At 36.4% G+C, this 24,692-nt stretch overlaps 1 long non-coding RNA gene across 1 annotated transcript; it reads left to right on the top strand.

The window, feature by feature from the left end:
• The first annotated feature begins 1,880 nt into the window (after positions 1-1,880).
• On the top strand, positions 1,881-16,587 carry LOC148940871 (uncharacterized). Its single transcript, XR_016143371.1, has 2 exons — positions 1,881-2,082; positions 15,413-16,587. It is a non-coding gene; the product is annotated as an uncharacterized LOC148940871 (long non-coding RNA).
• Positions 16,588-24,692: the final 8,105 nt, after the last annotated feature.

Raw genomic sequence — 24,692 nt, 5'->3', positions numbered from 1 at the left:
GTGGAGTAGACACAAGAATATAAACTTACTCCAAAGCATAGTTCAGGAAGACATAGATGATGTGTGCCTGTTTTCCAAAGGGCCTGTGCCTGTGTGTAACTGTGCCTGTTTCCAAAACAGTGTGTGCCTGTTTTCTTTTGTTTTTGGGTCTGCCCATTTCAGTCCCCAAAACAAAGGCAATAGTGTTCTATAACCGACAAACAACCCTCCCTAAACCCTTAGTGATAGAAGGGAGTAAAATAGCTTGTCAACCATCTGTCTGTCTACGGGGTATTACCATTGACTGCCTTTCAAAATGGAAACCACTTGTGTTTATTTTGATAATGTACATTTAAAAGCGACTCATCATCTTAAAGCGACTTGCAGGATCTAAATGGGGATCTTCACCAAAATTGATTATTATTTTTAATAAACTGTATATTCGATCTAAAATAGAATATGGCATTCATTTCCTTCTAAATGCCCCTGTAACACTATTGAAAACCCTTGAGACACTCCAAAATTCAGCCATAAGAATTGCATTGGGACTGCATAAACATACTGCAATAGATAAGCTAATAGAGCTCTCTGGACTATCTGCTCTGAAAGATAGAGCTACTATGCAGAGAAACCGTTACTTTACAAAAATACAATATTATGGTGATAAACATGCAGTCTTTCCAGCCACTTTTGCAAACCCTAGCAAGCCTCAGCACCATAAGTCTTCTTGGTGTCAATATCTGAAAGATCATCCAAATTTGAAAAATGAACATGCAGATATTTACCCTTTTCCAAATTCTCCGCCTTGGGAAATGGAGGCCCCTGAGTGCCATCTCCAACTGCTCCCTAAGGATAAATCTTTTTATGCTGATCAGTCTGTTTGTCAGCTTTTCGCCAATAAAATTTCGTCATTATTTCCCGAATATACTCAAGTTTATACTGATGGCTCAGTAAAGGGAACAAATGCAGGAGCAGGGGTTTGCATTCCGTATGTTTCCTTGAATATTTCAGTAACTCTCCCATCCAATACTTCAATTTTGTCAGCAGAGTTGTTTGCCATTCTAAAAGCACTGGAAGTTATGGTCAACCTCAGACCACCTTCAAAAAAGTGTTAATCCTCACAGGTTCTAAGTCAGCCATCCAGCTAATCAAAAGAATAAATTTTGAGGCTGCTGATTCAGGTTTAAAATCTATTAGAGATTCTCTCCTAAGACTTAAGAATGTGAACACTTCAGTTTGCTTCCACCATATCCCTAGCCATAAAGGACTGACCCACAATATGACAGCCGATAGACTAGCTAATGAAGGAGCAAATGCTTGCGCCCCTCCAGACTCAAAACTTGGGAATTTTCGAGACATTATAAAACACCGTGGAAAAACAAAGCGCACCCCATTCCTGAATTCCCCATTTCTATCAAAGGAAGATTCGGTGTGGTATTACAGGTTAAAATCTGGATACCTGTTGCTGAATTCTCTTCGAGTCCAATGGAAACTCCATCATTCACCACTGTGTAGGTGGTGTAAAACATTAGTGGAAACTCCCCAACATATCTTTTTTGAGTGTTTGGTACTGGCACCACAAATCACAAAGATTAAGTTAAGCTTCCAGAAAATGGGTGTTCCAGAAACATTTGATACCATCATTAATTTACAACAACATCCGAACACTGAAAGACCAATCTATAATTTGATGATTCAGATCATGAAGAAGACAATGGAACACTGATAGAATTCTACAGTGCAGAAGAGATCGAGAATGAGTAGGGAGCGCCGTACTGGTACCGGCAGGCCTATTGGTCTGAAATTGCTGGGGATAGGTAGCTCAGGTACCCGCGCTTCCCACAACCTATCATCAAAATTATGGCTTCAAATGACATGCCTAGTGGAGTGTATTTTTAATTTTCAGGTGCTGTTTTTACAAAGATAAAGAATTACTGCTGACCATTTCTGAAAACATTACTGAGCTGAAGAAAAAGAAGGATTGAAGATATGAAATCAAAAGGGGTGAAAGGACTGCATGGTAGTCCATATACCCTCATACAAATTCTGGAACTGGAAAGTTGAAAGCTGTTGGGCAGAACTGTTCTTCATGGAAATGGAAAAGTGAGTATGAAACATGAAGTAAGGCAATGCAGAAGCAACAACCAAAATAAACCTAGGCTACTAAAGTCTAATCTCAAACTGATAAAATTCTGCAAAGACTTTAGGCCTGTGCATCATTTTAAAGCATCATCAATGACCCATATCTGCTTGTGATAGCCATTTTTTATGCAATTAAAAACATCTTACCAGCCATGGGTCCAAGAATTTGCTTTGGATGGGACCCATAGTATCAAAATGGGTAAATTTTTACCAAATCATATTATTGACTTACAAATAAAGTGAATATACCACTTGATGCCTTTTTTTATGCTCTTTCCAAATATAATAATCATTTTTGTTGGAAATGAATTTCACCCCTACTCCTATACACCAATTCAGGGTATATACTTGCACATTAGGGGGTGGGGTAAAGTTTAAACTTACCTCCCATTTACATCAGGAAAAAAATTTGCCCCCACCCCCTCTAATCTGCAAATATATACCCTGAATTGCTATATAGGGGCGGGGGTAAAATTCATTTACAACAAAAATGATTTTTAAATTTGGAAAGAGCATAAAAAAGCATTGAGTGGTATATTCACTTTATTCAGAAGTCAATAATATGATTTGGTAAAAATTTATCTCAAAATGATATAAAAAGGTAAATTAGGAAAATATGGGGTAGTCTAAAATTGTAGTTTGGACTTAAGACACTTCTTTCTATCTTGGAAAGCAGTTGAGTTAGGTGAATGACACTTTTAGAAATGAATCCAGGGCCAAAAATATTCAAGCCAATTAAAAATGACAATGAAAAATGGGCAAATATTGAGCAGTTCATATTTTTGACCAATGAATAAAGTGAATATATCACTTGATGCCTTTTCTTATGCTCTTTCCAAATATAATAATCGTTTTTTGGTGTAAATTCACTTCACCCCACCCAAATATAACAATTCAGGGTATATATTTGTACATTGGGTTGGGGGTAAACTTCAAACTTACCTCTTTTGTAAGAATTGCATCCTGAATCCAAATTGAATATTCCTTTGCATCAGAAATGAACTTTACAAGCCCCCCCCCCCAATGAGTAAATATATATCCTAGGGGTTTGAAGTAAAGTGAATTTACGCCAAAAGCAATTAGTATATTTGGAAAGAACATGAGAAAAGGCATTGAGTGGTATGTTTAATTTATTCATAGGTCAATAATATGAACTGGTCAATATTCACCAAAAAATGAGCAATATTGTACCAAAAAGACAGGTATACTAAAAAAAATGATCCTTTTCTGTGGATGCTTGAATTATGCGGGCCTATCTTAGGTTTGATAAGATTTGACTTAAAATTGCAGTTGGGGGAGGGGGCAAACTGGCCAGGTATTAAAATCATCCACATCCATTTTGCTTGCTGAATTTTAAGTAGGACTGAGTTTAAAACATCCTTGTCTTTGCCAAGCTTTGCTTGTGGACAAAGCTTGGCAAAATTACTAAGTGCTTATATCCTCAATTTTAAGCAAAGCTGATTGTAGAATAGGCTTATTACCCCTTTTAACATTCCCAAGAGCCTAAAAAGTAAGCAAGTATTCTTGTACAAGAGACAAGGAGAAAAAAGGTGCTTAGTATTTCTGTCCAAGCCTTTTTCCTTTTTTGCATACTTATTTCAGCCTTGGTTTTAAACACTTTTGAAATAAAACAGGAAGTTTTTTCAACTGAAAGTAAGGAGCAATATTAAAACTTAAGACAAACAGAAATTACCACATATTTAAAGAAGGGTGCCCCCTCTCCAACACCTCACTCTTCATGCTAAAGTTTTTTAGTACTTTTAAAAAATCTTTTAAAAAGAATTGGGACAAATTTCAAACTTTAGCGTAAAGAGTGAGGTGTTGAGGAGCAGGCAACCCCTATCATATATGTTGTAATTTTTGTTTGGTTGAGGTTTTAATGTTGCTCCTTAATTTCAGTTGAGAAAATTTGTTTTTTTTATTTAATTTCTGATCATTTTTTAAACAAAGCCAGGACTTAGCTTACTGTAAAGTGTGTTATAAAGACATAATTGGATGTGTGGCAAACGTGAGGCGCCATCTTAGAACAAACTTCCACAAGAGCGGGGTTCATAACAATCAGACATCAATGCTGCAGTATGAAGACTTCCCAAAAAATTACATGCTGAGTCTATAATTGAAGCCAGCTTAAAGCTTACGTCGTGGGTCGTCTTGGGAGCCATTCCCATTACAAAAATGGACACTTTAACCCCAGTCCTGAAAAATGCTTTTGGAGACTCATAACTTTGTAAAATTTTCAATCAGGGCAGAACTAAAACTAGTGGGATAATTTGACACATCATTGCCCCTGTAGAAAGAAATGTGCTTTCTTGTGAACTGAAGAAAGCTCATATCTCTTTTATAGTTGACAAATTTACCAATAAATCATGGCAGAAGGTCTTGGTCCTTATAGCAAAGTACAAAGACTCCAAAGATGTAGTGCAAGAAGACTTTCTGGGGCTTTTGCCAGTAAGTAGTGCCAGTTCAGAAGGGCAAAAACGTCTAATACTTGGACATTTGGAAAGCCTAGGAATACCTTTGCAAAATTTGATGGCAATTGCCTTTGACAATACCAGTGTTAACACTGGACATCAAAAAGGTCTTGGTGTACTGTTAAAAGAATATGTGCCAGATTTGCTTGTGCTAGGCTGCACTGGCCATTCCCTTGCTCTCTGTTCTGCATGTGTAGCTAAGAAGTTGCAAGGTGGAATTGACATTTTTATTTGTGATGTAGTTGCATATGTGGCAAATAGCCCAAAAAGACAGAATGGACTAAATACTTACCAAAATTGTCATGTGGAAAACCATAAGCTTTTGCAGACTTCAAGTATGCAATGGCTCACCCTTGAAGCTTCCTTTGAACAGATCCTTGAACAGTGGAACCCGCTCCTTTATTCTTTACCAACCATGGAGAAGGTGACTCCACTGGAGATAGAGGAGCCAAAGAAAAGGCTAATAAAATTCTTGCTTTTATGCATGATTCCTCTGTGAAATTTACTTAGTTTTTTCTGTCATTTGTCTTATGAAAGATCAATGCACTAAAAAATGAGTTTCAAGCTGAGGGAACACAAATTCACAGGCTTTTGTAAAGCTTGTGGCAGACGTATCTGTTACTCCTCAAGTCCTTTATCAAAAAGGAAGAAATAGGGCAAGTACAAGATCCATTTAAAGTTTGGTTGATCCCAGCTCAATTTCTTGCACTTGATTGTATTAAGTTGGGACCAAATACACTGTTCCTCATGAAAAGCCTATAAAATACTGGCCTATTGAGTGCTCAGCAGGTTCAAGGCATCCAGATGAGCTGTCTGAATTTTCTTTTGGAATTTTGCTCACAAAAGAGCAATCAGATTGACTGCAATGACCTAACGTTGGTAAATCTCAAATACTTAAGTCCAAATGTTGCCTTATCTGGAGATGCGGACACTCTTGTGCCTCTTCTTCAATGGTTTTTGAATTTGCTGGGTGACACTGAGGCACAATGTGATAAAATGCAAATAAAAATGCAATAAACACACAATTTTGTGTGCTATTTTGAAGAATGAAAAATTTGTTTTTTTTTTGCTTCCATTTTTTGTCACTGTGCTCGGTTACAGTACTTGACTACAGTGAACTCAGCTATAGTTCACAAGCATAGTTACTTGGACATCTTATATTCCTTTCAAAATGTTTGGATAAAATGGAGACAAAACTTTAACTAAAAATTGCTTGCAGTGAACTATATTTCAGTTAAAGATCTAAACAATCAAAACAAACACCTGCAAATTTCAAGCAGAGCATTACCCTTTAAGCTAAAAAAGAATGATAATCATTATCTAACTTAATACTTAGAGGTTGATTTCCTAAATTTATTTTAAATACAATTGAAAAATTTAAAGATAATATTTTTATCAATCAAAGGATAATTGATAATTTGTAAATGGCGTAAGAGTGGTCAGAACAGTGAAAGGGGTTGTGCATGCGCAATTTTTTTGACTTGCACTCGCTTTTGACAACTTGCACTCTTTTTTGGCCTTGATTTGCACTCTTTTTTGACGTTGGCAGTTGGCAACCCTGCCAGAGGCTAAATTTTTAATAATACAAAATCACTGCTTTTTGGTGTGACCAATAGTTCTATTTATATATAAAGTTATACCAACGTGTTCAGAAAATGATCATAAGAAATTGACAGGAAACAAAATATTTATCCATTGCCCAGATATATGGTACTTCATTTGCCATAGTGTCCTGCCATCTATTAAACTAGACTTTCTGAAGTTATTCTAATTGGATAGGTAGCACTGTGGACAGCTCTTTTTCTTCAACTGATGATTCATAGTGCCATCATAATCATCCTTATTTACACAAAGAATTACCTTTACCTTAAGCAGGGCTCCCACGGCGTCAATAAAATTAATAAAGTATTCCGCAAAGTTACATACCGTAAAGTTCGTCGCTCTCACACATGAATTTTACCTTCCTGACTTTATGGAAATTTTTTGAAGTCATTAATTTGAATTATTCACTGGTTTATGTTTGAATATATTTGACATTATTTTTTGATAACTTTTGCAGTTTAACAAATTGGTATCCAGTTAGCCGTTGTTTTTGATTTTAATTTTACTAAAGAAGGCTCACAGACAAAAATGAGAACCCAATTCCTAAAACAATACTTAACTTATTTCCTTGAATGCATTTTCAACACCAATTGTGTCCTTATGTTCCCCTTGTGAGGAACTATATATTAAAGGTTTATTTCTCACTAGTGAAATAATTAAGTCTTCTGTTTCAATGTTCCACAGATTAGAGAAAAAAGTTCAAGACTGGCTATCTAATTAGTTTCTTTTAGCTGAATTGAAATTCTCCACAAGTCTTCTCCTATTGACTAAACTTTCCGGACCTTATTGAAAAACTTAAATACTTAAAAAACTTAAAAGTTTAACTTCTTTCGGACAACCATAAAGTCAATAAAGTTATAAGAGGAAAACGGTTTACGGGACAGCTTTATTAACTTTATTGACGCCGTGGGAGCCCCGCTTTAACCTTAAATTGCACTTGCCTACAAAAGACTACCAAATTGAGTAAATAAACCCATTTGAGTAAACAAGAGAAGTATTTTTCTTTTTTTTCGTTGGTTATAGTTGATTTTAGAAGAGATCTTCTTCCAGGTAATAGCATAGCTTTAATAGGCATAGTATATAGCCTGAACCTGTTTGGTTCATTCCCTGATTAATTTGATACATAATGTCCAGCAAAGCTAAAAGAAAACATATGAGCCCAATTAAAGGCAATGACAAATGTGCTGCCTGTTCTGCAGACCTGAATGAAGGGTCTTCTGCTATTGAGATATTTGTGAGAAGTGGATCTGTGGTGAATGTCTGGACCTGTCCCCTGGAGAATATAAACTATTAACTAAGATGATTCAACCCCTTATATGTTCCTGGTCATGTCCAGTCTGCAAAGTTAACCCTCCCCCTCCCCCCTCTAGTGAGCAAGTTATGATAAATAAGTTAGTAGGCCTATCAGTTATGGACAATTCCTTGAAAGCTTTCAGGGAAGATCTTAAGCAGGAGTTTGCCACCACTACTCAGTTGACACAAACACTTTCCCAACTGAGAACTGACCTAAAAAGTGACATTTCAGCCCAAGTTAGCAACATTGCAAGCAGGGTATCACATAATTGAAAATTCATTACAATCAGCTTACATTGTGGGTCGTCTTGGAAGACATTCCCATTGCAAAAATGGACACTTTAACCCCTTACATGTTCCTGGTCATGTCCAGTCTGCAAAGTTAACACTCCCCCTCCCCCTCTAGTGAGCAAGTTATGATAAATAAGTTAGTAGGCCTATCAGTTATGGACAATTCCTTGAAAGCTTTCAGGGAAGATCAGTTTGCTCTACCTCAACAGTTCAGGACCTAGTAGTATCTACAGTGTCCCCTAAGTTGTCTCAACTTCCATCAGCCCAATTATGTGAATCTGATGTTTATTGGATAGCACGTTCAGAGCACCAGCATTTTGGAAGATGTCTTAATATTGTTGCTTATGGTATCACCCCCCAGACTGATAATGCAGTTTCCCTGTACAATTATCTCTTATGCGACTATGGAGTTGACATTGGTTCCGCCCCCCCCCCCAACCCAAGTATAAAGACTTTCTAATAGCCATCAACCATCTGGTAGCCGCCCCCTCCTCTTCTCTTCTCTGTACCATCAACTGAATTTAGAAAGCAAATTATACAGAAATCCTTTGGAACAAAAGGATCAATTAGTTTTTATGGAGATAGTCCTAAGGAAGATCGCATAAAGAACAAAGCTCTAGTTGAGGAGCTGAAATGCAGAAAAGCTAAGGGAGAAGCAGATTTGATAATCCGTAATGGTGCCATCATTAAAAAAAGCTCGCCAGTTGGAGCAATCCTCCAGACCACTCCAATGTCCCGCTAATGTATGTGCCTGCTTCTACCTCTAATAATTGTTTAAATGTTTATGGATTTGCATCACCTAATTCTGTCTCTCAATGGTCTAGTAGTGAACACAATAATAATAGTTTTCTTTCTGATGTTGACACTTATCTCGTTTCTTCAACTACAACATGTTTAACTGACCTTTCTTCTATGTCATTTCATAGTGCTGTATCCAACAACCTTACCAGTCCTTTAGTTCCTGCATCCTCACTGATTCCTACCTCTCAGGGAATGAGATTCCTTAGCTCCAATGTTGATAGCTTCCCTAATAAGCTTTCTGAACTTTATTTTCATATGAAATCTAAAGGAGTAGATGTTGCTGCAATTACAAAAGTTTCACCAAAAAATACCTTGTCAGTTTTAACTCCTGATGAAATTAAAATTGATGATTACCAACTATTTTCTAATCTTAATTCCCCACTCTGCCACCAAGGAGTTTGCCTTTATATAAGAGGTGGACTAAATGTTAGTCTCATTCAATTCTCTGAATACTGATGGAATTGAGTCTGTGTGGATTAAATTACAGAATCAAAAAACTTCAATTGTAGTGGGTGTTGTTAATAGAAGCCCCAGTGATCCATGTGTTATGGGCTCGGAATCAAATTTGGCTGCAATGTTGTCTCATATGATGACCAATTTTGTCAGCTACGATCTTGTCCGTATGGGGAACTTTAATCTTCCTGAAATCCAATGGATTGATGGATCTGGTTTTTGTAATAGAGATTCTCTTTTTTTTGTCTGCCCTTTCTGATAAATTCCCTCTGTCAAACAATTTCACAACCAACTCGTTTCAGGGAAGGTCAAGTCTCCAACATTCTTGGTCTGGTTATACTCAGTAACCCTAACCTTCTTACTAAGAATATTATAACAACACCTGTTGGTAACAGTGACCATGTTGTAATTATTTCAGAGTTATGTTTACCTACCATTCAGCCTTCCTCTAAGCAACAAAAGCATGTTAACTACAAAATAGTTTCTGAAAAACTTGCATAAGTCAACCGGAAAAAGCTTATTACTAATGATATCAAGGAGAGTTGGTCAAATGTAAAAACAGAAATTCTAAATGTTGAAAAGTCATGCACCAGAATTTTTCAGGTAAAACAGGCAAAAAGTTTACCTTTTTTAACTACTAAAATTAGTAAGCTAATCAATAGAAAACACAGAGCATGGAACCGTTATAGAAAAAATAAGACCACAGAAAATTATCTAGTCTTTAAGTCCTTTCATAATCAAACAACAAACCAAATAAAGGTATTGAAGAGAAGGTTTGAGGAAAAACTGGCAGAGGAAGTTAAGGTTAACCCTAAATCTTTCTAGCGTTATACCACTCAAAAATGTAGCAGCAGACACACAATCCCAGATATCCTGCATGATAGTATATCAGTTGCTGATCCTGACCTGGAAGTTGACATTTTCAATCAATATTTCTCTTCTGTTTTTTTGTCCAACCCCAGTATTGTATATCCTACACCTCCCTTATATGATGTATCACATAATATGGAACCAATTCTGATTACAGATACTTTGGTTCTAAAGGAATTGACATCCTTCAAACTGAATAAATCTCCTGGCCCAGACGGCATCCACCCACGTATCCTACACAAATGTCATACAGTTTTGTTTCAACCTCTTTCCCTGCTATTCAAATCATAATTAAATATATCTAGTCTACCTCAGGATTGGAAAACTGCACATGTCGTTCCTATTTTTAAAAAAAGGTAGAAATGAACTTATTGAAAATTATCAACCCATTAGAATAATGTCAGTTGTTCTTTAGGTTCCTGAAAGAATCAACAACTCTGCAGCTGTTAAACACCTTGAAGCAAATAATATTTTACACTGTTCACAACATGCCTTTTATTCTTGAAGATCTGTTGAAAACACTCTCCTTGAATCATATGATCACATCACCAAGTTGCTTGATATTGGAGTGCCTGTTGACATGATTCTGCTTGACTTCTCTAAAGCTTTTTACAAAGTGTGTGACAATTGACTTGCAATTAAATTGCGCGCAGTTAAACTTGAAGAGAAATCCCTGCTCTGGATCCTTGATTTTCTTTATTCGAAAAACCAATGTGTTCAGTTGTTTGATGACTCTGGAGATCGTATTCTTTCTTCCTCAACGTGTGTTCTGAGTGGAATTCCTCAGGGAAGTGTCTTGGGTCCTACATTATTTAATATTTTCATCAATGATGTTCCTTCCATTATCAGCAGTAATTCAACTCTTTATGCACATGACATGAAGCTTCTTGGGCCAGCTTTGTCCTGTGAAGATCATGCCCTGCTGCAAAATAATCTTCATCTGCTGGGTCATGGGCTGAGGCCTGGCTTCTTGAATTCAATGTTGCCAAGTGCCATATCATTCACTTTGGCAAACAGAATCCATGCTGCTCTTATTTGTTAAAAGTCATCAGTCTTCCTTATAAGGGACTTGTTTATCCTAAGCTTGAAGTTGGAATGTCACTTGCCTCTCCATATTTTAAAAAAGATATAAAAGTTCTTGAAGATGCGCAGAGATATGTTATTAAACTGATACCTGGCATACAAGAGCTTTACTGTCCAGTAAGACTATCAAAGTTGAATCGCTCTACACTTGTAAACAGGAGAAATAAAAGGGATGCAATTTTAGCCTTCAAGTTATTGAGGGCTAATATTCTCCCATCAATAACCCCTACTGTTAGTACCAATTCAAGAACTAGAGGTCTTCAACTGAAACTTGTCAAGCAGTCTACAGCATCTAGAGTCCGTACTCAGTTCTTCTCAACATGTATTGTCAACAATTGGAACAAATTATCTAATGAAACTGTTACTGCTGAATCTGTTGATGTTTTTAAATGAAGGCTAGATGCTGAGTATTCTCCAAAGAGTGTAAATTCAATTGTGATACTATCGAAGATGGAGCAGCACCTGGTCACCAGTGATTCTTGCATACAATTAATCATCATTCCAGAGCTCTACAAGGAGAAATCCTTAGATTGCTCCTAGCTGCAATTTAAGGTAATCAGTTTCTTTTTCTCTAGTGTTAGTTCTGAAATTCAATTGCTTTTATTTGAGTAGAATTTTAAGCCAAATCAGTGGTTTTTTTTCTAAATTTAGGAAATCTATTTGCAGATCTTTGAAACCTCATAAATTGGGATGAACAAAGTTGTGAAGCTGAAAACAGTTTTCTTGTACTTCATTTAAGCAGAAGATCTGTTTTGCAAGGGTTCACCTTCATAACAAAAAGATTTTTAAACATCATCAAAGGTCACTGCCCTCTAGAGGGAGAAGGAGTGGAGATAGGTACTTCAAATACCGTCCTGGAACATACTTTAGTCCATAGACCTATCCCTAAAATTTTAATTTTCCTAACCTAACCTCTTTCCAAGATAGTAAAAGTAGTTAAACTGGAATTTTACCAAAAGTGAAACCTTGTAAAATTGTTCTTGTGCTTAAATAAAGTACAAGAAAACTGTTTTCAGCTTCAAAACATTGCTCAAACCCAATTTATGAGGTTTCAAAGATCTGCAAATACATCTCCTAAATTTAGAAGAAAGAAAAACATTGTTAGCCTATGGCTTAAAATTCTATTTAATTAACAGGGATTGCATTTTTAAGACTCGAACCAGAGAAAAAGAAACCAAAAACTGGAAATTCAGGGAAAATATTGTTATGTCAGAATTCCAATTGGTAATGAACCTGTCAAGTAGGCAAATTTCTAAAACTTGGAAATCAGAGGGGGGTAATATTGAAGCTTGGTAATAACTTCTCTGAGCATATTTTTGGCCATGGATTCATTACTGAAAGTTTCATTTTTATAACCTAGCCCCTCTCCAAGATAGCAAAATGTAGCTAAAGTAGAATTTTACTGGGTCTGAATACTCTTTCACAGAATGCTAAGCTACTCTAGTAGCCTAGGAATTAACAATGCAGAATTACTCCTTCTTTGAAAGAAACACAATACAAACTTTAAAGTTACTTAAAAAAAACTTATATAAGTCCTTGAAGACTTAACTTTACTTTACCCCCACAAAAATGGTCTAGTGAAAAAATTCTTCATATAAAGGTGATTAAGGCGTGATATCTTATGTTGGTTTGTCAAATATGCCAGTAGATGTTTATGGCTGATATTTTTTGGGTACTGGTGCATTATATATAACACACAAAAGAAGTCAAGTTTGGTTAATGCTAATGAAATAAAATAAAATAGTATGAAAATATAATAGTTTAGAAACAAATTTGGGCTATATATTTGCACATTAAGGAGGGGGGGGTGGCGGGTCAAGCATAGCATATATTAAATACTTAACCTAACCAAGGTACCTTCCCTCCCCCCCCCCTAAACCCTAAAAACAACAGTTTAAATATCGTAAACGCGATAAGAAATCGCACTTTGCAATCCATTATCTCTTGTAAATACCCATTTGACGGGTTTCTATTTGTATTTCCTTGTGCAATCTATAGCGCTGTGTTATATATAATGCACCAGTACCATCTTTTCCAGGAAATCCGAAAAACAGCCAGAGGCCCATATAAGTAGTGAAAGAGTGAAGTGAAAAGGGCACCATTGAGATCACCATATGTAATTTTGGTGCCATTTCTAGACTGGAGATCTTGAGAAGCACAAAAAGCCCCATTTTAACATTCGTGCTCTGAAACATTAAGAGTCAGTTTATAATCCTCCTTCTTGTATTATCCCCCTCCCAGTCTAATAAAAAGGTGAGATTTGAAAGAAAAAATGCCTATTAAAAAAAAATCATTTAAGTTTGATTCAATAGTAACTTAACAGCCAAAATTAACTAGACAGATAATTGCTTTGTGCTTTTAAAAAGAGCTTGAAATGCAGGTGGCTATTGCTAAAGTTGCATTAAGTAGCGTTCACAAGCGTGTCTAGCTAGAATCCCATGTCTAGGCCAAGACCGTTCACATGTAAAATTCGGTGCTTAGCTAAAACTACAAATTTAGTTTCAAATTGTCATTTCTAGCCAATCAACAGATCTTATGCAGGCAAAACTTTCAAATATTATAATCCCTATATTTACTGTCACGAGCTAATGGATGAGATATGCAAAACAATTGCCTAGTGTGCTCCATTATTATGTCTGGTGTTGTATATTTGCCTAAAATGAAAAAAACAATTAATGAGAAAACAAAAATTAAATTTCAGTTTACAAATGTAAACAAAAAATGATGGAAATAGTGGATCTTGACACATTCTGACTGGCTGTAATCGAAAATCCTAGACATTGAGTTCTAGAGGCTAGAACTCAATGTCTAGCCAAGCGCCTTGTCTAGCGTGTCTAGCTAAGCGCCGAATTTTACTCGTGAATGGTCGTTGCCTAGACATTGGATTCTGGCTAGACATGGGGTTCTAGCTAGACACGCTTGTGAACGCCGCTTTAGGCAACAAAATGGGATTTTGTCTGAAGTGAAAACAAAGAACATTGTTTTCAAATACAACTATTTGCTAGAAAAAATTAAATTTTTGTATGTTGTTTTCATAAAAATAATTGAATTTTTTGTCTGTAAATTGTCTAATATGCTTGTGATGAAACATCCGCTAATTTTAAAGACCATACTGCCTATCCATGACAATTTATCCCTATTTGAACTTTTATTTACCCACCAAACTTTTTATCAATGTCACAAAGTCATATAGGCCTATATCTCATGGGATAGTTGTCATGTGATTTTTTTTTTTTTTAATGGGCTATCACAAGCCCAAATTGGCTAAATTTCCACTTCAGAGTTAAATTTAAAAAACAGCAAGTTTAATATACTAAGATTGGTTAGAAATAAAAATTTCAGGGAAGCAGGAATTTATTGCCCTATTTTTTTTTACAGAGATACTCTTATTGAACTCTAGAGTTTCATTGCCTAAGTTAGACAAAGATAAAACGACAAAGCTTTTTGTTTGAAAACAATGAATGAAGTTGAAACTTGGAATAAACAGTATGCCCAATATGTGTCACCCTTGGGACTTATTGATTTATTTTTTATATGGTAGAACTTTGATTTAGGAATTGGCAAAACATTTTATTTTATTTTTATTTTTTGTGCTCCATGTTTAATGACAGTATTGCATATAATAGGTTTCCTAACGCACTATTATAAAAAAATACCCAAATTGTTAGATTCTCCTTAGCCCCTTTCATTTTTCCTACAATGTCAGGAAATTAGACTTCGATATTTACAAAGACCAGACTCAGTATCAATGACCATTGTTTACTTGATAATGAACCTTTGTCTAAAGATTTTGCCAATTTTACAGAAACAAGGAAACCAAAAATATTTGCATATCTTACTGCTTTGGATATAATAAAAGCATCAATTAATGTGTAATCAATTTTTGTTTTGTTTAAACATAAATGTTATATTTGTATTATTTTAGTTAACCTGCTGATGACAGCCACTGTATGTGTGACCAAAACATTCAGGAATTATTTTGTTGTTGTTAATTGTTTAATAAAAAAAAAATTTCCCTATTGACCTGCTATTTGTAGACTTAGGATGAAAAAAACAGTGGTGATAGTTTTTTTTTATTCCTGGATTCATTCCTGGTGCCAGGTACTTACAAGTATCTGATATGCTGCTATTCTTTTACCTCATTCCAGAACCTGTAGATTTTAATTGTCAACACCTAGACACTATTAAAACTTATGTTAGTATAAGTTTTTGAGATGTTGACAATCTGATGGTAAATATGAAACTGCATTTGGACCGTTGATGTCATTATATCCAGTCATATGTGGGATTGGGTTTGCAACAGTTTCCATTTTCAAACTCTGAGGCATATAAATCTGCTCACTTTTTTGTGAGTATCAATCTTTCAGATTACTTTGTATGTAACCTGGTGCAATTGCAAATCAGCTCCTAACGTATTTTATTTTCAGATGGTGCTGTATGGGCACTATACTACAATGAACTACCAGACAGTTGGAGAGATAATTTGAAAGACAAGGGAGTTATTCTGGTGGTTGAACCGATTTCATCCACAGAATCAGGTTCCAACGAATTGGCTTGTGCAGAATCACCCTCAGCAGAATTGGGGGCAAAAGAACCACCATCTCTTCCTGCAGAAATGATCTGGATTGGTAATAGAACTAAGTCTGCAGCAGACATAGACAAAAAGGCACGAGAGCTGCTTCTGTCTATTGTAAAAAGAGACAGTGTCCAGTCACGACTGAGAGATAAAGTTACAAAAAAAGTGAATGTTTGGATGGACATAGCAAAAGAAATGAAGGAAAATGGGTTCTGCTTGCCTGAATCTATCAAGGAATCTGCAGAGAAATGCAGAAAGCAGTACAATTAGTTGAAGCCGGCTAATTTGAAATCTGAGAAAAATTCCAAACAAACAGGAGCTGACTCTAAGAAAAAGCCAGCACATTTTGAAGATGTCTATGATATTCAGAAAGACAAGGATTCATATCTACCAAAGTATGTTTTAGATAGCATTGATGATCCAAAATCTTCAGGTGAGATTTTAAGTACACAAGAGACTGAATTCGAATTTTCAAAATTTGATTTGAAGACTGCAAACAAGAAAAAAATTGCAAAAGGTTCGGTTGAAAACACCAGCAACAAAAAAAGAAGTTGTGAGTGAAATTGTGATAGAGATAAAAAACTTTTCAAAAGTGCAGTGAAGAGGAGAAAATATTGCAAGACCTGATTCTTCAGCAAGCAAAAGAAAAGGAAGAAAATAATAAGAAAAGGCATGAAGAAGTTCTAGAAGTGTCAAGAGATATTGCCAAGTCTATGCAACAACTTGTTCAAAATATGAAAAAAGGCGTGGTGATGATTGATTTACAAAGCTGATTGGAATATGCATTTTGTGTTAATTTTTTCGTTTGCCATTCCACTGTTTTCATGTTTGAAAATAAGTCATGTTTCTGTTTGAAAAACATGTTTCTGTTTTAGGAGGTGAAGAAATATCTTAAATTAGAAATTTAGTATAGACGTTATAGGCTACAACATAGCTGAATTACTAGTTTTAGAAGAGTCTTATATTTGGTTTTCAAATTAGTTTGATTTTGATACTTTTTTACTTAAAATAGATATATTATCAGTTCTTGTAGCACTATATATTATCATCTAGGCATAAGAGAGGAATTTGAATTTGGGAAGTCTGTTTTTCCTAAAGCAGGCTGAAAAAAACATGAATAAGTTTGCTTTGCTCAGCACATATTTTGTATTGAGAAATTTAGCTTAAGTACCTTTTCTTTGTTGCTTTACCTCTGTGTTCTTTGCACTTGGAAATCTCAAAGCTTGATCTAACAGAGCTAGGTCAGTGCATTGCCATTGACTGCTTGCAATGTCTGTGCACTCTTACTGGCTGGCTGGTAATACGCTGTTCATGAAAGCTCGCTTGTTGGGCTAGGCATAAAAGACAAAGATAGCCAATAATGGGATAATAGCAATATATTTGGATCTCAGAGATCTTGGGTCTAAATGTAGTTATCACTATTTATAGACTTCAAATATAACTCTGTTTCTCTCAAACATACTTTGAAGCCAGTTTACATTGGGTATTTTCTGCAAAACCGGAAATAAATTTTTCACCATGGAGACAGCTATTCCATTCCCCCCCCCCCCTCCCTCCTTTTTTTTGATTGGCAGAAGAAAATATCAAAGGTGTGCCTATTTCTGCCAGGTCTTGTTTTGCAGAAAAGACTAAGTGGAGACTGGTTCTAAGGGTTCAATGTATGGTTTTGATGTTGAAAAGGATGTGGGTCTGACGAAAAAGCTGTTCATGAGCTTGCTTTTTTTACTTAAAATTACATAAAATGAAAAAACAAAGCTCAACAACTTGCAATTAACATGTTTCTTTTCCTAGTACCAGCATCAGAAGGAACAGATACAACTGCACTCTAGTGCATTCGCGTCTGTGTCAAATTGCTTCCTCTGGTGGGAAGTAGTGTTGTGTCACTGTTTATCAGGCACATGTTATGAATAAAATATGCAGACATTGCGATGGCAGTTGCATATTTAACCTCATTCGTTTTGATGAAGCGCAGTCTTCTAAATCTGTTCAGCAAATCTCCAAAGCAGTTCTCTATAATCACTCGTCTAGCTGACATCCTCTTGTTGAACCTTTTCTTTTGGTCCGTGTCTGCCAATGTGGGTTTTAGCACAGGAATTAACCAGTCAAGACAGGGGAAAGCTGAATCCAATTATATGAAAATCTGCATGGGGTAAATAGTCTTTCTTTCTCTGATAGACTTTTCTCCATAAGCTTGACCATTTCAAACATGTTGCATCATGCGAAGACCCTGGCATGCCAGCTGACACATACGAAAATAATCTATTTGGCAGGACAACACCAAGTAAAACTATAGAGTGGAAGAGTTTTCTGTTTAAGAATGACAGTTGGTCTTTGCTTGGAGGTTCAACTCTTAAATGACAGCCGTCAATGGCACCTATGATGCCTGGTAGACGGATTTTCTCACGAAATAGTTCAACAACTTCAGATGTATCTGGTTGCTGGGGCCACCTGATGTACTTTTTTACTCCATACTTCACAATAATATCAGAAACAAGAAAAATTGCTTTTCTTACTCCACTTTTTGATCGTCCATATTTTACAGCTAACTCTCTGAGAAACACTTGGCTCCCAATGTATGAAAGATAAATGAGGGCAGCCTCAACGGACTCAATTGGAACATTGCCACCAGAATAATTTGTCCTTAGATGTGGTTAAAAAAAATCGACAAAAACAGTGAGTCTCCCTGTTCATCCTAAAGTTTCTCCAAAACTCCCAGTCCGTCATTTTTGCAATCACATTTGTGAAATATCCTGACAGTTTCATGTGTTCATCCCACATATTGCCAGCATATTGCCGGGCTGCAATACAATTTAAGAGGAACATCTTTCTCTTTCTTCTTTTCCTTATAATCAAATTCTCCTCATCATCTGAGCTGCTGGATAAACCCAACTGAAGGTCAATAAGTTGTATGGCAACCGTTGAGGCGGCAAAACAGGCCATTTCCATATCCTAGAAGAAAAATGTCAATGAGAAACAAACATTTAAGCTGTGGTTTCACCTAAAGCTGTGGTTTCACCTACCAGAATTTCTGGAATCTGGGCTTTTATATATTGGGTTGACTTTTCCTTTGCATACGTTCTGGAATGTGACCTCAGATGAAAATCACCCTAAAAAAGGGAATTTAAAAGTCCAGATTCTGGGAGCTTAGTTACTGAAAAAAGATATTTTAGTTATGATAGAAACAAAAAAGAAGTGATATTGAGCTCCAAAAAGCGGGAATAAAAAGTGTACCTAGGAATTCTTTTTTTGGACCGGCTTCACTGACTCAAAACCCAGGACGAGGAAATTAAGGTAAATACAGCCTTTGCGTCGAGTCGAATGCAATTATACCTAGAAGGATAGGATGGAATCAGCTTGGATCACGCAGTTTGGACCTTGAGATTTTAGAGGACCTTTGCATTTTAAAATACCTTGCTATACCAAGGATTTACAACACCAGTGCATAAAGACACCCTGCTATAGCTAGTATTCAAGGTTCCTGAAATATCAAGGTCCAAAGAGATTTTTTAGTTCTTACCTAGGATCAAAAATTAAAACCACATAAAGAAGCCTTATTCTTTCATAATTCTCTGTGTAAAGTTTCCAGTAAAAAAAAACCAGATTAAAACCATTCACTTCATCTAAGGGACTTTAGTCTTGCGACCCAGTAGAAAAGTTTCTGGGAATCTGGAGAAAACTGATCTTTGGCAGTCAAATAAAGTATGAAAGAAGAAGGTGAAAACTGCCCTTAGAAGATGGACCAGTGATAGTCGTATATCTAATGATTTTAGTACCCCAATGCACATAGCCGACATCTGATGAACCATAAAGCAAATACCGTTGGTTCCAACAAAATAGAATTGAAACAGGAAGAAATAAAATTAAAACAGCAGAAATTTTTGAGTTCCAGCTTATTTTGTCCACCTTTGTGCATTCGTCAATCATGTGCCTTACAGTTTCTGTCTGATCCCTGACCAATTCTCCAATGTTCAATCTCCCGCGGTGCAGAAAAAGGCATCTTCTATAGGTGAGGTATATATCTGTAGTCATAATTCCCTGTTCTCATTTCTGGGGTCTCTGGCTTGACTACTGGACATTAAAAAAAACATATTGCCTTACTCTTACTCGTTTTGGTAGAATAGGTGGAAATGCACTCCTAAATGTGTGATGATGCAGAAATAACTACTTTATCAAGTTGAATAAAAAAGAGAAACAAACTAGCATTCAATAATTCATTACACTCTTCTTTATCACATTTTTGTTCCATGTAAATTGTTTTGTTTCTTTATTTAAACAGAGACCAGACTGGCTTTATGAGACAGTTCTCTGCCTCTTTGCAAGAGAACTGTGAATAAAAACGATCATATTTCCATTTTTCTCAGTTTTCCGGTCAACAAAACATCAAATGAAACAAACAGAGAACTGAGACAGCACCAGAGATAAAAAATGTAGGCTATGTTTAAATGAAGAAACAACAACAAATAAGCATTTTGGAGAAAAACCAGCAAGTGCACTAGTTAACAAATACGGCATAAATGTATTCAGAGCAGACACTAAACAAAGAAGAGGCTTAGCTAAAGGTAAATATATACATTTTCATATAACTTAGCTAGGGAAATATTGAACACAATATTTGATTCCTTTCTTATACTCCTTCTGAATTCAATAATTGCTCGGATTGAATTCCTCTTTGAGCCCTTTAAGTGGCTAAAAGAGCCCATAGCAACAACAATTTAGAAAAATCTATTTCTAAAAGAACTATTAAGTGAGAAGAAACTGCCATTTGTAGCTGATTGACGAATGGTAATTACTATCTTCATTAGCTTTTGTTAGTCAAATGTTGTTTTGAAAACAAATTTGCTGCAGCTTTTAAAGAGACATAAGTTCTTTGTAAATGACGTCACAGTGAAACCAATGTCACTGTCAAGGGGTTTGAAGCTCTTAAAAAATTCATGTAAATTGGATTTCAAATTAACATTTGACTAATAAGAGGTAATGAAAATAATAATTACTGTTCCTGAATCAACTACAAACGGCAAATTTTTCTCGCCAGACACTTTTTAGGAACCCATAAAAAAAAAACACATAGAAACCCATTTAAAACTTATGGGTGCTATGGTTTTTTTTTCTTGTCCCAGAAGTGATTACTTCATTTAACAGAGAATAAAAAAGGCAGCAAGTGATGTATTCCCTTTTTTACTTGGCTAAATTATATGAATATTTATATATTTACCCAGTTAACACTGATGCATAGTTTCTATATAGATTGTTATCCATCTGAGGGAGAAAAGAAAGGCAATAAAAATTAGTGGTTTGGTTGCTGCTTTTGCAATACTGTCCAACTACCACTCAAAAGTTCAGGTGAAAACAAAGCTCTATGTTTAAGTTAGGGCTCATGAAGCAATACTTTGATTGGGGCTTCACTTCCCAGAATTTCCAGAATCTGGGTTTCTATTATCTTGGGAACCATAAATTGGAAAGCCAGGATTACAGAAAAACCAGAAGATGAAGCCCCATCCCTACGACTTTTGTATCAGCCATGACCGTTGATACTTGAATTACTTACATCCATTCTAAAATATTCAAATATTCAATTCAGATATTTAATTTCAATTCAAATATTCAGACAATCAAACCCTAAAACCGACGTATTCCTATAGATTCTAGTCGTATTCCGCTAGTTTTCGCGCTCCAGTGCTTTCCACTTTCTCGTTTTTGCTTTCCAGCAGTTTTCGAGACGAGCAGCCGAGCAGAAAAGTGTTTTGAGGAATCTCGCGAAAATCGCCCTAATGTCTCTAGGGATGACACAGCTCCCCAGTGCCCTGGGGATAAGGTTACAAGTTATTTTATGAGGGTATATGAGGTTTTTATGGAATGGGCGGTTGCATAAACATCAGATGGGGCTTATTTGATTTGAAATTTGAAGTTATGGTGCCGTTTTCAAGAGTCAGTGATTCGAGAGCAAACAGCCCTCCCCCCTTCCATGCTCAGCATTTGCCTTAACACCTCCAATAAAAATTTAGAGATAACAATTTTTTTATGTAGTTGAAGTTATGCCCTTTGGGCATATAAGGTTCTTCTGACAAGGGTGGCCATAAATGCTTTGGAGGGGACTCATTGGATTGGTAATCATGAGTTCTACTGCCATTTTTAAGAGTCAAAGTGATCAGAGCGCAGCTACCCCCCCCCCCCCCACACACACACAAACACAAATACATTGTTTTGTCTTGAGATGTATCCAATAGATATTTTGAGACAGTCCTTTTATTCAAAATATTCCAAATATCATATAACAAGGATTTTGAGGTTGATACCAACCACCAGAGTCTGAGGGTTGTAAGTTATGCCCCTTGGGCATTTAAGGTTATTATGAAAGCGGCTGTTGTATAAGCTTTAGAGGTGGCTCATTTGGTTGAGATTGGAAGTTCTAGTTCCCTTTTAAGAGTCAATAGTGATGAAGGTTAAACAGCACTTCCCCCCTCCCAACTACCCCTCTTTTCACTAAATGCATCTGATTGAAATTTTTTATGTCAATTTTGTTTAAAATAGTCCAAAGAACGTATAACAACGCTTCCAGGGTTAGCACAACCCCCGAGCCCTGGGACAAGGGCTTTAAGTAATGACCGGGGGACATATAAGGTTTTAATGGAATGGATGGTCGTATTAAATTCAGATGGGTCTCATTTGATTTTAAATTGGAAGTCATAGTGCCCTTTTTAAGAGTCAAAGTGATTTGATAGAAACCTTCACCCCCCCCCCCTCCCCCCCCCAATGCCCATCATTTCCGATAATAAACATCCAAACAATGTTTTGAGACATCACTTTTTTCAGCATTGTTGAAAGGTTCTGTAATTATGCATAGCAATAGTAGCAGTATGCAAATAGCACCTTTTTTCGACATCCCCTTTAACACACGATGAAATTTTTTAACTTAATACCATCAACCAGTCCTGACGTATTGCTGATGCGTCCTCTTGACAAGCTATATGGGTATAGTGTGTTTTGATTTATTTCAATACAGTTACAATATTGCCCAAAAATTTTGCCTTAATATCCTTGGGTTTATTAGTTGTAGAAGTAGCACCAGTAAATATAGTAGTAGTAGTAGTAATTGCGTAACGTGGATCACTACTACTACTAACAACTCACCGCAGCATCAAGCCGCCTAAGGCCAACACAGCTATCCGCACTCCTCCTCCATCCCAATATATTCCAAGCCTCCTTTTTTACACCTCACACGAAGTTCTCATTTCCTTTAAATCTTTCTTTATGACGTCCTCCCACCCCAGACAAGGACGACCTGCTTTCCGTTTAGCCCTAGACGGTTGGTCAAAAAGAACAATATTCGACAATCTGTCATCCTTCATCCGCACATCATGCCCTAGCCATCTCAACTTTTCTTTCATTATAGCCCTAGAGAGCAGGGTTGCCAACTGCCAACGTAAAAAAAGAGTACAAATTAAGGCCAAAAAAGAATGCAAGTTTTTAAAAGCGTGTGCAAGTCAAAAAATTTGCCCGTTTCACTGTTCTGACCATTCTTACACCATCTACACATAATTATCAGTTATCCTTCGATCAATAAACAAATTATCTTTAAATTTTTCCAATGTATTTAAATTAAAGTTAGAAAATCAACCTCGGTCCGTGGTGGGAAAGAGTGCAATGAAAAAAAAGAGTGCATATCACACGAAAAGTGTGCAAGTTGGCAACCCTGGTGCCCCTACAGGAAGGGAGGAAAATTACCCTTCTAGATGAGGAAAAATACCTTTAGATTGACGTTTTGTTTTTTCTCAAGCGAAAATTAACATTGAATTTTGAAAAATGCCTTTTTGCAGAGAATATAACAAAAGCCTTGACGGACGGTCTACTCCAAGACCGTCCTTTCCAGGACGGTCTTTTCCAAGATGGTCTACAGGATCACTAACGAGATGATCGACAAGCGGTGAAAAACTGATGGCCCTGTCAAGGACATAAACGGAAGAATAGTCAGAGAAGAGAAGGAAATAGAAGAAGTGTGGGCCAACCATTTCGAAAGTTTCTTAAACCGTCCAGAACCGATCAATCCCCCCAATATACCAGAGACTCCTTTGCTTATTCGTGAAATCGACACCGGTCCTCCTACAGAAACTGGGAAAATTTTAGCGTCAAAGAAGCTGAAGAACGGAAGAGTTCCAGGAAACGATAGAATTTCTGCTGAAATGCTAAAAACGTCTGTTAGATCCTGTGTGAAAACATGGATTCTACTTTTTAGCACGATATGGGATGCCGAGGTTGTCCCAAAAGAGTGGATGCACAGTACCCTGGTGAAACTATTCAAAAAAGGTGATGTCATGCTGTGCGACAATTGGCTAGGAATCAGTTTGCTCTCTATTTCAGGAAAGCTTCTTGCCCTCATAATTCTGCATCGCATTCAGCCATACTCGACAAGCATTTAAGAGACGAACAACGCGGTTTCCGCCCAAACTGCTCCTGTACAGATCTCATTTTTGCATTACGAATGATGTTATAAAAGACAAACTAGTGGAGACAGAAGCTATACCTAATTTTCATAGAATTTGAAAAAACATTCGATCCTGTCCATCGAGATACACTCTTGAAAATCCTCAAGTACTACGGTGTCCCTGACAAGCTTGTAAGGCTAATTTAGTAGCGTTATGCAAAAACCGTCCAAGTCACATTTTTTACGAAATTGAGTTATAGGCTCCACCTCATGTAAAATTTCACGACAAGTCGTTTGGTATTATCAGAAACGATCTACGTCTTCAAATAAAGTCACAGTTAAAATTTGAATTTTCAGTCTAAGTCCCTTTACAGCAATTTGTAAATCGCAAAAACAAGCCAAGTCCTTGGATCCGGCGGTAACTAGACTTGGCATGTTTTTGCTTTTTGTCTTTGGCCGCAAGATTGGACTTGTACTGTTTTGATTCACCACCATCATCAGTGTTTACAAACCAAATGGAATTTCTGGAAGAAGAAAAGGGTGAAAAGATTAAACTAATAAGGAATTTTCTAAATTTTTATTTTCTTGAGTTTGTTAGTTTAAAGGTTAATATTAACGTATTTAAGTCATTTTTCCTTCTCTTCTTTTCATCTTGTGACTGGTAGTGTTGAATTGTTTTTGTTTTGGTGTTTCCTATAGTTCTTGGTTAGCC

The sequence above is a fragment of the Artemia sp. Qi Xiang Cuo genome, chromosome 19 (genome assembly GCF_049724085.1).
Source record: "Artemia sp. Qi Xiang Cuo chromosome 19, ASM4972408v1, whole genome shotgun sequence".
In the NCBI taxonomy this organism is placed as follows: Eukaryota; Metazoa; Arthropoda; class Branchiopoda; order Anostraca; family Artemiidae; genus Artemia; species Artemia sp. Qi Xiang Cuo.
Note: the sequence above shows the minus strand (reverse complement) of the source record. Positions and strands in the feature narration are given on the sequence as shown.